Source organism: Bison bison, unplaced genomic scaffold (genome assembly GCF_000754665.1).
Source record: "Bison bison bison isolate TAMUID 2011002044 unplaced genomic scaffold, Bison_UMD1.0 scf7180017864141, whole genome shotgun sequence".
In the NCBI taxonomy this organism is placed as follows: domain Eukaryota; kingdom Metazoa; phylum Chordata; class Mammalia; order Artiodactyla; family Bovidae; genus Bison; species Bison bison.
The window spans coordinates 311,277-323,905 of NW_011494713.1; positions in this window are offsets into that span (position 1 = coordinate 311,277).

Genomic DNA, 12,629 nt, shown 5'->3' on the forward strand with positions numbered 1-12,629 from the left:
AAGTCTTCCTTTGCTCCTTTGCTCTTCGCTTCTCTTCTTTTCACAGCTATTTGTAAGGCCTCCCCAGACAGCCATTTTGCTTTTTTGCATTTCTTTTCCATGGGGATGGTCTTGATCCCTGTCTCCTGTACAATGTCACGAACCTCAGTCCATAGTTCATCAGGCACTCTATCAGATCTAGGCCCTTAAATTTATTTCTCAGTTCCACTGTATAATCATAAGGGATTTGATTTAGGTCATACCTGTATGGTCTAGTGGTTTTCCCTACTTTCTTCAATTTAAGTCTGAATTTGGCAATTAGGAGTTCATGATCTGAGCCACATCAGCTCCCAGTCTTGTTTTTGCTGACTGTATAGAGCTTCTCCATCTTTGACTGCAAAGAATATAATCAATCTGATTTCGGTGTTGACCATCTGGTGATGTCCATGTGTAGAGTCTTCTCTTGTGTTGTTGGAAGAGGGTGTTTGGGCACCTCTTATCCGTGAGGCTAACTGTAAATGTTCTGTGGCCATTTTTAGTCTCTCAAAATGGGTTGAACAAAATCCCATATGTAAAGTGCCTCCTCTATATGTGGCCCAAAGCAAATTATTTCAAAACATTAATTATTGTTGTTTTCATTATTGTTAGCCTTTTTTTCCTGAATAAAAAATACTTTTTATGGATAAGGGGGTAGGTGAGTTAATATTCAGAGGAACTGAAGTTGATTAAAAAATATAGACCTAAGAAAATCGAACAGTCCATATAGAATTCTTTGAACTAGTATTAAATGCCTAAAAATACATGTTGCATAAAAATTTGAGGTGTTTCATAAAAAAGATTTGGTTGAAACATCATTAATTTGACTGACAGAGTAAGGAAACAACAAAAGAAATATTTAAATGGTATAAATTTAAAGGTGTCTTACAACCTTCTGAAGACTTAGTGTTACCTTTCTCTCTTGTAGTTTATCTGATTTTTCATCTTTCTTTTGGTATTCCCTTATTTTGATCTTTTAGGAATCAGAGACTTAAGTCAAGGCACAATGTCCTTCAACAGAGACATGGATCCGAGTAAAGAGGGTGAAGAAGATGAATCTCTGACATGCTCGGTATGTACTTAAGAGTACAGGATACTTGACATTCAAGAATTGTTCAAATCCCAACTCCTGTTTACCCAGCAATGGGCCATTGAGAACACAAAAATCTCACTCCAGTGACTTACCCTTTATTGTCACAGCAAAATGAGGCACTTGCCTGCAGGAGTGCTCAGGTGTCTTCATGGTGATGGCAATGCCTGTGAAAGAGCCCTATGCCAACTTTAGCCTCCTTCCCATCTGCTGCTCTTGCAAGAGAGTTGACCAGGACCGAAGGGAAACTCGGCTGCCCAAAAGCAGGCTCTCACTTCAGCCTTGCTGGCCTTCCAATCAAAGGCCTCAGAGCCTGTTAGGAATAACAGAATTAGTAGGCAGGATACTCTAGGAACTTTATTTTTTTTTTCAATACAGGATTTTAGATAGAGAAGGGTACTCTGAGAGAAGACTTCTGTCTTCTGCCAACAACCATTGTCAGCCACTCCACAAACCCATGTGCTTTGGTAAAATATTCCAGTGAATAAGGACAATTACAGCTTCCTTTGCATGGCATTCCTGAACATTCAAGGCCTTTGGACACCAGGGTGAGGTTTTGATATTTAGATTAGCTCGGCTCCCTTTCTTCCTTCAAAGAAATATGTTCTTGAGTTGCTCAGTCATGTCTGACTCTTTTGCAAACCCATGGAATGTAGCCCACCAAGCTCCTCTGTCCACAGGATTTCTCAGGCAAGAAAACTGAGTGGGTTGCCATTTCCCCCTCCAGGGGATCTTCCGAACCCAGGGAATCAAACCCCGTCTTCTTCATTATAGGCGGATTCTTTACTGTAGAGCCAGCAGGAAAGCGAGAAGGAAATATAGCTTTACTCAAAACAGAGGTCACCAACCCTCACAGCAGTCTCTCTCCCTAATCACTCATAGAATTTTACAGTTGAAAAGATCTTAAAGACATTAGAATCCAAGTCTAATGGGCTCGTTTTAGTTCACAGGATTAACAATGTGTCAAAATGTTGCAGGAAGGGGGACCCCTTCCAAGGCCCGAAACTGGGCTCTTGTCTAACACTTGGAAATAAATTGTCCAAAGGGACACATGCTGACAAAGCAAGAGATTTTATTGGGAAGGAGCACCCGGGTGGAGAGCAGTAGGGTAAGGGAACCCGGAAGAACTGCTCTGCCACGTGGCTCGCAGTCTCGGGTTTTGTGGTGATAGGATTAGTTTCTGGGTTCTCTTTGGCCAATCATTCTAATTCAGAGTCTTTCCTGGTGGCGCACACATCGCCCAGCCAAGATGGATGCTAGCGAGAGGGATTCTGGGAAGTGGATGGGACACGCGGTGTCTCCTTTTGACGTTTCCCGAACTCTTCTAGTTGGTGGTGGCTTATTAGTTCCTTATTCCTTACCAGGATCTCCTGTCATAAAACAACTCATGTGGATGGTTACTAAAGGGCCTGGCCAGGGTGGGCGGTTTCAGTCAGTGTGCTTCCCCTAACAAAAACAATACCCTTTTGGGACTCAATCTACGATTCGACCTTCTGTCAACCTTCTGAATTCGACAAATTCGACCCACAATTGATTTTGTTTAGTCAGGCAAAGTTATCTTTCAAAGATAGATGTTTCTGTTTGTAGGATCGTTGTCCTATTTGTTCTAGGATTTTTGAGCCTATCAGACAATGACATTTTGATCAATCTCCTGATTCCCCACTTCTTTTTTCCTACAGCTGCCAGAATTATATGCGTTTGCTGAGAATTTTAATAAGGAGAACAAGAAATTGAATCTCCTGAAAATGCACTGTATTTCACCTGGTGAAGCACAGAGAATGCTCAGTCAAAAGCATTTCCTGAATGGAACCGGGGGGACTGATGGGAGAGCAGATGATTCCTTACCTGTTTTCACGTGCAAGGTGGTGAGAAGAGAAGAGCGGCCGGAGTCCATGACTGAGCTCCTGCACCGCAGCTTGCTTACCAGGTCCCTCTCCCCCGTGGAGAGACTCTCCAAATCCCAGCAGAGAATCTCTGAGTATGGGATCCCCCCTCCCGTGCACACTTTTCCTTATGAGATTCTCATCGATCACTCCAAATCCGTGTCAATGGTCACCATACGGAAGAAGATTCAGAGCACCAAAATTCTGTGCAGGCTGGGCATTCCCTGTGTCTCGCCAGAGAAGTTTATCTTTGAAGATAAAGCCCCTAAATACTTCCTCATCGATCCAGGTAATCTAAACAGATGAGGCCATGTGGAAGGAAATGAGTGGACTCTGACTGCAAGTTGTACCCTGGTTCCTAGCGTCCTTGATCCAAGGGAGTCGTGCAGTTTTGAGGTTCAGAGCTGATGCACCCGCTGCCTATACTGATGAGGGAAATAGAGAACAGGGAATCAAACTTTGAGGGCCACGTCTCAGATTCACCCCTGAAAGGGTGTGCTACTGAGGCACAGCATTTAAACATTTATAAAGTGAGCCAGTTAAACTTGGACTCACTATCATTTCCAGGTTGATGAATAAGTCAAGTATTTATGAAGCAATTGTTTTCGTTTCTTAAGTATCTTACCTCAACTGCAGTTGGAGGTTTCTAAAAATATTTTTCACAAATGTTTATCCTTGAGTTATTATTGCATCAAGGCTATCAACAGGACACAAACAACAGAAAGAAACTTCATATCTGATTTTTTTTTCTTTCTTCCTTTTTCTTTTTCTTCCTTCCTTCCTTTCCTCCTTATTTTTAATGGAGAGTGTGAGGGACCTCTGAGTGAATGAACTCTAAGCAAGCCATATCTGAGTTTTGAATAGGGATACACCCATATAAAGCCAAAGGCCACACAGAGAAAGTTTAAAATGTTACAAAACATACAATGGTTAGTTTTAGCAAGGATAGGGTGTCTTCTTAAGATTTCCATTTTCATTATGTAAGCAAGGAAAATTATATCTTGTTATTCTCTGTAGCTATAAAAATATGTTAAATCAACGATAAAATATTTGAGACCTTCTGAAGTAAGTTCTTGACTCAAAACCAGCAAATATTTTGGCACCTCCATTGTTATATTAAAAGTAGTATCTGAAGGAATGCATTTAAAGAAATGTATTGATTACTCTGATCATGTTTGGTCCAAGATGCTGGAAGAATCTTCACTGTAATTCCCTGCATTGAAGTCTTGACAGAGCCTAATTCAGGTCTCAAATTCCTTTGCAGAGTCACATCTAGTATGCTATGGAGCCCAGGCAGAGTGGAAACTAGGAAACTGTAGGAATGGCCTAGATAGTCCACAAAAGTACATAGGTGAAGTATGCCCAGAGACTAAAAAGCATAGAAAGTATTGAGAATCAATAAGAATTTGCAAAATGCCTACTAAAGAAGTCCTAAAGGCTTTAAATGTTTGATAGGTCTGAAACATTTGCAGCTTTGCCACCCATAGGGGCCTAATTGTCCTTTCCTCTGAGTTCTCTCATGTGCCCTTTCAGACTCTATATTAAAATCTCTCTTCTGCCTCCATGAATTCATTTCCTGAGATCATGGAGGCAGAATCTCTGAGACATGGCCTGTCTATCCAAGGAGTATGCATGAAGCCAAGTATGCATCCGTATGAGGAACATCCAGTAATTAGTTAGGTTTAATTGTAACAATTCATCTTTTACTGTTCTATATTGCTTGTTATTGCTATTATTGTATCAGTCAGCCAGTCCCTAAATCTTCCTCAGTCCAGGAGAACTTGAGGACTCCTGATATACCAAAGAATATTATAGAACACATCCTTACTAGCTCCAAGAACTGGGGGAGGAAAAGGGTGTGGGTGCTGACATTTTCTTCTTCTCTTATCACATGAGCTTCTCTTGCTCTGGATAAATCCTATAGGACTATGTAGATTAGACATGTGTTTTATGAAAAATAACAGAAAAAATCAAATGAGTTTTTTTTTTTTTTTTAATTTTTCCATCTGGAGGCAGACAAGAGCAAGAGCAAAGCTTTTTGGTGTTGTCAAGAACCCATGCTCCCCATCTTTTTGTGTGTGGTTTTTGTCTTCATGGCTAAAATTATATGTACCTCCAGGTGCTATAGATACATTTCAGGGAGGAAGGGGGGCTAAGAGAAAGAGCCATACTGGCTACTTCTGTCCTCTTTTAATAGGAAAGCAATGCTTCCTCAGAACACCCCTTCTCAGGTGACCTCTCCACACATATTCTTGGCCAGAATTGTGTCCCATAGCCACCCATTACTGCAAGGAATGCTGGTCAATAGAGATCCTAGCTTCGAACTTTCTGAGGAGAGGAAGGCTGAAAAGGATTATACTCGGTATAGAGTGAACCAACCCGTGGTGTCCACCACAGATCACAACATAAAGCTCTTCACTAATCAATATCATGCATTCTATTACCTCACCTCTTGAGTCCCTTGGACTGCAAGGAGATCCAAACAGTCCATTCTAAAGGAGATCAGTCCTGGGTGTTCATTGGAAGGAATGATGTTGAAGCTGAAACTCCAATATTTTGGCCACCTGATGCAAAGAGCTGACTTACTTGAAAAGACCCTGATGCTAAGAAAGATTGAGGGCTGGAGGAGAAGGGAATGACAGAGGATGAAATGGTTGGATGGCATCATCGACTCAATGGACATGAGTTTGGGTAAACTCTGGGAGTTGGTGATGGACAGGGAGGCCTGGCATGCTGTGGTTCATGAGGTCGCAAGGAGTCGGACACGACTGAGCAAATGAACTGAACTGAATGACCTCACCAAATATCCCTGCCCTTCCTGCTATTCCAGGCCTGCTGAGATCCTGTCAAATTCCCTCAACCTTGGCAACTGGGCCCTAGGACAGGCCGTTGAACACTATGGCCAGATCTGAATCAAAGCACAGTCCCTGGCCCCTCTCTGCTACTTTAGGCATGTGTAGAATATTTATACAGACTTCCTATCTCGCAGACCTGGGGAAACTCAAACCCTTCCCAGGGGTGGGGGCCTGACTGGGGCAGGGGCGGTATCTCGGCCACAGGTGACCTGCTCAAATATCACCACACAGGGAGGATGCTAGAGTCACCCACGAGAGACAGACCAGCCCACCTGCTTGTTTGCTTGACCCATTTTCTCCTGTTCTCCTGATATTCTTTACACTCCTATTTGCTCTTTGGCCTCAGGTTTTCCACCCAAGCCCCTGCCTAAGATCTTGCTTTTTATTGTTCTTTTTGTTTTTAGCCATGAAAAGAAGGGAAGGGAAAGGGCAATGGCTGCTGAGGAGGGGACTTCGTAGTATATGTTGGCTTGAGTTTTTCATGGTTCATTACCTCCATGAAGAGGTTGAAACTACTAATGATGCCCTAAGCTAGCAGGTCCTGAAAGTGAAGGGAAAACAACCAGATTCTAAGCTAAAGCACTGCCCTGTTATACTCAGGGCTTACACTAGTGTCTTGGGAGAAATGACACTAACAAATATACTGTGATCAGTCTTTCCACTCATCTTAACCACACATTAGGATCCTTTTCTATGTCCTGTAGACCTCTGTACTCTGTGGTCTCTCGATTCTCACCAGAGGAGACACCTCTACCTGTGATGGCCCTGCAAAGTCCACTCCAGGCCTAGCCAGGCCCAGCCAGGCCCACTCTATTTCCCATGTGGAGGACGGCTTTAGATGAGATGAACAATATAGGTTCCCCCTTAGTTTACAAAACTTCAGAAACAGATTTCTTCAGAAAGTTCAGAAACACAAGGGAAAAGGGGACTTGAATTCATCAAAGGTTCATTCTGTTCATGAAGCATCTCTAAGTAACTGAAGGTTAAATAAGGCCATTGTGTGATTCTTTGAAAATATGATTCTTTTCAGCAAAACAATTCATGGATCTAAGGGATCTGGAATGGAAGTTTTACAAGGGGCTTGTGAAGTGGAAGCGCTGCATTTCGGATGAGTTTTCAGACATTAAGAATGACAGCGAGAAGAGATTTGTGGGGAGCCAGCAGTTGCCACATCCTCTTTCCCCACCTCTAGTTCATAAGTCTCTGGTCATTTATCCTAAAGTTGATTACCCAAAAACGTTATCACCTTCTTAAATGAAATATATAGTTCATTAAAACATCTTAGATACAGATCTTCCTTTTGAGAGCAGTGAATTTATACATGAAAAGCAAAGAAGCAGTGGCCCCATGGAAAATAGGAACCGAGTCTATAAAATATGCACGTAAGGTTCAATATTAAACCATTATTATGGAGTAAAAGATCTAAATTGGTCTGCTAATATAATGCCTGGTTTGGACTGCTGAAACCCATCTGGACCAGGGCTGAGGTAATTTAAATCGTATGAAAAGAAGAGTGCATATGAAGGTGATCAGATCAGATTAGATCAGTCGCTCAGTCGTGTTCGACTCTTTGCGACCCCATGAATCGCAGCACGCCAGGCCTCCCTGCCCATCACCAACTCCCGGAGTTCACTGAGACTCACGTCCATCAAGTCAGTGATGCCATCCAGCCATCTCATTCTCTGTCGTCCCCTTCTCCTCCTGCCCCCAATCCCTCCCAGCATCAGAGTCTTTTCCAATGGGTCAACTCTTCGCATGAGGTGGCCAAAGTACTGGAGTTTCAGCTTTAGCATCATTCCTTCCAAAGAAATCCCAGGGCTGATCTCCTTCAGAATGTGAACTCCTAAGCAAAAATAACTCTTAAAATATTTTAGGCATATGAAGAAGTCCATTATCATAAAAATAGTAAATTCAACAAATAATAATAGTAAATTCAACAAATGGAAGAATTGACAACTGAAGTTATAGAGATCATTCTGAGAACTTAAAAAATAACATGCTAACTGCCTGAAAACATGAGGAAGGACCTAGCATTTATGAAGCAAGAAGAAAATTTGAAAAAGAACAAATTGGAAATCTTGGGAAAAAATATTTTCTTTGAAAATAAAATAATAATAATGATAACTCTCCATAAATTATCTCAGTGGCATACTAGATAATTTGGAGAGGATTAATGAGTTGAAAGACAGCACTAGAGAGAAGCTTCATAGCACAGTAAGATAAAGGAGATGACTATGAAGGAAGTTAAAAGTAATAGAGTGTAGAATTAAAAGTTCAGAAATACATCCAATGTAAGTTGCAGAAGGATATAGGGAGACTGGAAAAGAAATGATGCTTGAAAATAAATGACATAATTTTCCAGAAATGAAGACACATGTGAAATCTTGAATTGAAAAATCTCACTGAATGATTAGCAAGAAAATAAAAATCTATACTAGAAACACTGTAGCAAAATTAGAGCGTTAAGCAAGAAAGAAAAATATTATCTGCAAAAGAGAGAAGATGGATAACTTACAAAGAAATGACAAATCAATGGTGGAACTTTCATTAATAGAAGATGTCAGAAGGTGATGGTGTCATATACTCAGAATCCTGAGGAAAAACAGTAAAGCTGGGGTTATCTAACCAGCTAAACTCTTTTTAAAAGGTAGGGATAAAAATAACTACATTTTAAAACATATGAGAGCTAAAATCACTTACTATCCACAATCTCTTACTGAAAAACTACTAGTAGAATATGTACTTTAGCAAGAACTCAGAGGGAGTATAAGAAATAATAGTGAGCCATTAAATTTTTAATAATATTTATATATGAGTATATGGATATTAAAATATACCTTTAGATTCTATTTCCTATTATATTACTTAGAAAATTTACCTGTATGTAGGTGAAATTCGTCTGTATTGTTAGGTCGCTAAGTCCAAATCTTTTTTTGTGATGCCATGGACTGTAAGACCACCAGGCTCTTCCATCCATGGGATTTCCCCAGGCAAGAATACTGGATTGGATTGCCATTTCCTTCTCCAGGGGATCCTCCTGACCCACGGGTTGAACCTGCACCTCCTGCATTGGCAGGCAGATTCTTTACCGCTGAGTCATCAGGGAAGCCAAAATTATTCTATAGTTTTCATTTTTACACTATTTAAAAAAAATTTGTTGGAGTTTAGTTGATTTACAATGTTGTGTTAGTCTCAGGTGTATAGCAAAGTGAATCAGTTTATACATATACATATATTCACTCTTTTTTAAGATTCTTTTCTCATATAGACCATAACAGAGTACTGAGTAGAGTTCCCTGTGCTATACAGTAGGTTATTAGTTAACCTATTTTATATATAGCAGTGCATTTTTTGCACTATTTTTTAAAATCATATTTTAATTCAAAATAGAGGGGATCTTCATCAGGAGTACTGTCTAGTTTCTAGGCTACTCATAATATTTTGTTTTTTTCGTTGTGACTAAGTTCAGTGTGCAAAAATTCCTCAAGCTCTACACTTAAAACTATTAACTTTCCTTCATGCATGTGACAGTTCTGTTGCGGGAAGGGGGACCCCTTCCAGGGCCCGAAACTGGGCTCTTGTCTAACACTTGGGAATGAATTGTCCGAGGAGACACACATGCTGACAAAGCAAGAGATTTTATTGGGGAAGGGCACCCGGTGGAGATCAGCGGGTAAGGGAACCCAGGAGAACTGCTCTGCCGTGTGGCTCCCAGTCTCGGGTTTTATGGTGATGGGATTGGTTTCTGGGTTGTCTTTGGCCAGTCATTCTGACTCAGAGTCCTTCCTGGTAGTGCACGCCTTGTTCAGCCAAGATGGATGCCAGAGAGAAGGATTGTGGGGGGTGGTTGGACATGTGGTGTCTCCTTTTGACCTTTCCCAAACTCTTCCGGTTGGTGAAGGCTTATTAGTTCCGTGTTTCTTACCAGAACCTCCTGTCGTAAAACAAATCATGCAAATAGTTACCATGGTGCCTGGCCAGGGTGGGCGGTTTCAGTCAGTGTGCTTCCCCTAACAGTTCCAAAGACATTTTTAAAGTTACGCTACCTTTACAATTTGAATTAGGGAATTTTCATCCTTTTTTTGAGGTCATGCTGCTGCTGCTACTGCTGCTAAGTCGCGTCAGTTGTGTCCGACTCTGTGCGACCCCATAGATGGCAGCCCACCAGGCTTCCCTGTCCCTGGGATTCTCCAGGCAAGAGTACGGGAGTGGGTTGCCATTCCCTCCTCCAATGCATGAAAGTGAAGTCACTCAGTCGTGTCCAACTCGTAGCAACCCCATGGACTGTAGCCTACCAGGCTCCTCTGTCCATGGGATTTTCCAGGCAAGAGTACTGGAGTTTGAGGTCATGCTGCTGCTAAGTCACTTCAGTCGTGTCTGACTCTGTGCGATCCCATAGACGGAAGCCCACCAGGCTCCCCCATCCCTGGGATTCTCCAGAAGACTGGAGTGGGCCGCCATTTCCTTCTCCAATGCATGAAAGGGAAAAGTGAAAGTGAAGTCACTCAGTCGTATCCGACTCTTAGCGACCCCATGGACTGCAGCCTACCAGGCTCCGCCATCCATGGGATTTTCCAGGCAAGAGTACTGGAGTGGGGTGCCATTGCCTTCTCCATTGAGGTCATAGATACCTAAATAATAATAGAAACTTATTCTTTAAAATCTAACTAGAGCTCAGCTATAAAACCATCTAGTCCTGACATCTTTTCTTCCCATATTTATTATGAAAGTATTTAAACATTCATAAAAATAAATAAAATTATATAATGAACCTGTATACATCCATTATTAGATTATGAGTTTTAATATTCATCAAGATTTTATCACACTTGTCTCATCTATTCCTTTTGTTGTTGTGTTTACTGTGTCTACTGAACTATTTTGAAGCAAACCTTAGGCCTCGTCTATTATCCTTATATGTTTTCGCTTGCAACTCAGAAAAAATGTAGACATTTTCTCTCACAGTCACAATGCCATTCAGTTCAGTTCAGTCACTCAGTCGTGTCCGACTCTTTGCGACCCCATGAATCACAGCTCACCAGGCCTCTCTGTCCATCACCAACTCCCGGAGTTCACTGAAACTCACATCCATCGAGTCGGTGATGCCATCCAGCCATCTCATCCTCTGTCGTCCCCTTTTCTTCCTGCCCCCAATCCCTCCCAGCATCAGAGTCTTTTCCAATGAGTCAACTCTTCACATAAAGTGGCCAAAGTACTGGAGTTTCAGCTTTAGCATCATTCCTTTCACAGAACACCCAGGACTGATCTCCTTCAGAATGGACTGGTTGGATCTCCTTGCAGTCCAAGGGACTCGCAAGGGTCTGCTCCAACACCACAGTTCAAAAGCATCAATTCTTCAGCACTCAGCTTTCTTCACAGTCCAACTCTCACATCCATACATGACCACAGGAAAAACCATTGCCTTGACTAGACTGACCTTTGTTGGCAAAGTAATGTCTCTGCTTTTCAATATGCTATCTAGGTTGGTCATAACCTTCCTTCCAAGGAGTAAGCGTCTTTTAATTTCATGGCTGCAGTCACCATCTGCAGTGATTTTGGAGCCCAGAAAAATAAAGTCTGACACTGTTTCCACTGTTTCCCCATCTAATTCCCATGAAATGATGGGACCAGATGCCATGATCTTAGTTTTCTGAATGTTGAGCTTTAAGCCAACTTTTCCCACTCTCCTCTTTCACTTTCATCAAGAGGCTTTTTAGTTCCTCTTCACTTTCTGCCATAAGGGTGGTGTCATCTGCATATCTGAGGTTATTGATATTTCTCCCGGCAATCTTGATTCCAGCTTGTGCTTCTTCCAGCCCAGCATTTCTCATGGTGTACTCTGCATATAAGTTAAATAAGCAGAGTGAAAATATACAGCCTTGATGTACTCTTTTTCCTATTTGGAACCAGTCTGTTGTTCCATGTCCAGTTCTAACTGTTGCTTCCTGACCTGCATACAGATTTCTCAAGAGGCAGGTCAGGTGGTCTGGTATCCCCATCTCTTGAAAAATTTTCCACAGTTTACTGTGATCCACACACTCAAAGGCTTTGGCATGGTCAATAAAGCAGAAATAGATGTTTTTCTGGAACTCTCTTGCTTTTTCGATGATCCAGCGGATGTTGGCAATTTGATCTCTGGTTCCTCTGCCTTTTCTAAAACCAACTTGAACATCTGGAAGTTCACGGTTCACATACTGATGAAGCCTAGCTTGAAGAATTTTGAGCATTACTTTACTAGCGTGTGAGATGAGTGCAATTGTGCGGTAATTTGAGCATTTTTTGGCATTGCCTTTCTTTGGGATTGGAATGAAAACTGAACTTTTCCAGTTGTGGCTACTGCTTAGTTTTCCAAATTTGCTGACATATTGAGTGCAGCACTTTCACAGCATCATCCTTCAGGATTTGAAATAGCTCAACTGGAATTCTATCACCTGCACTAGCTTGGTTTGTAGTGATGCTTTCTAAGGCCCACTTGACTTCACATTCCAGGATGTCTGGCTCTAGGTGAGTGTGAGTGATCACACCATCGTGATTATCTGAGTCATGAAGATCTTTTTTGTACAGTTCTTCTATGTATTCTTGCCACCTCTTCTTAATATCTTCTGCCTCTGTTAGGTCCATACCACTTCTGTCCTTTATCAAGCCCATCTTTGCATGAAATGTTCCCTTGGTATCTCTAATTTTCTTGAAGAGATTTCTAGTCTTTCCCATTCTGTTGTTTCCTCTATTTCTTTGCATTGATCGCTGAGGAAGGCTTTCTTATCTCTCCTTGCTATTCTTTGGAAC